General features: G+C 51.0%; 1 protein-coding gene across 1 annotated transcript in view; it reads left to right on the top strand.

Moving 5' to 3' along the window:
- Positions 1-527, top strand: part of LOC109530127 (fibroblast growth factor 6-like) — a 9,463-nt gene that overhangs the window by 1,618 nt on the left and 7,318 nt on the right. The gene's annotated exons all lie outside the window — the stretch shown is intronic.

Genomic DNA, 527 nt, shown 5'->3' with positions numbered 1-527 from the left:
CGTCCCCCAACCGGCTCTGAGATGAGCCCAAAATGGCGACTTTACGAGTGTCGTGTTATTAATATTCCGGCACGCCGCGGCGTCACATGTCCAAAATGTTCCCACGTATTTATTTATTTATTTCGGGGAAGTAACACCCCCCCACAGAGATCCAAAGATGACCTCATTCCCTGACTTCAAGACGACCAACAAGAACCTTTGGTCCACGCGTCTGTTTGCAAGAATATGGCCTTAATTTTGAGTTCAAAAATATTTGGACGGTTGACTCAATCATGCTGTGGTGTGTTTAGATCAGCGTTCTTTCAATCTGCTCATATGGAATTTTATTTTATTTTTCTAGAGGCTCTTTGGTGACGAGTGCAAGTTCAGGGAGACGCTGCTGGCCAACAACTACAACGCCTACGAGTCTTTTGTTTACAAGGGCTTCTATGTGGCCCTCAGCCGGCACGGGCGGCCGCGGCGAGGCGACAAGGCCAGCACCGCCGCCACCGGCACCCACTTCCTCCCTCGGCTGGGACTGACCCCCC

This window comes from Hippocampus comes, unplaced genomic scaffold (genome assembly GCF_001891065.2).
Source record: "Hippocampus comes isolate QL1 unplaced genomic scaffold, H_comes_QL1_v1.1 scaffold161, whole genome shotgun sequence".
Classification (NCBI taxonomy): Eukaryota; Metazoa; Chordata; class Actinopteri; order Syngnathiformes; family Syngnathidae; genus Hippocampus; species Hippocampus comes.
Note: the sequence above shows the minus strand (reverse complement) of the source record. Positions and strands in the feature narration are given on the sequence as shown.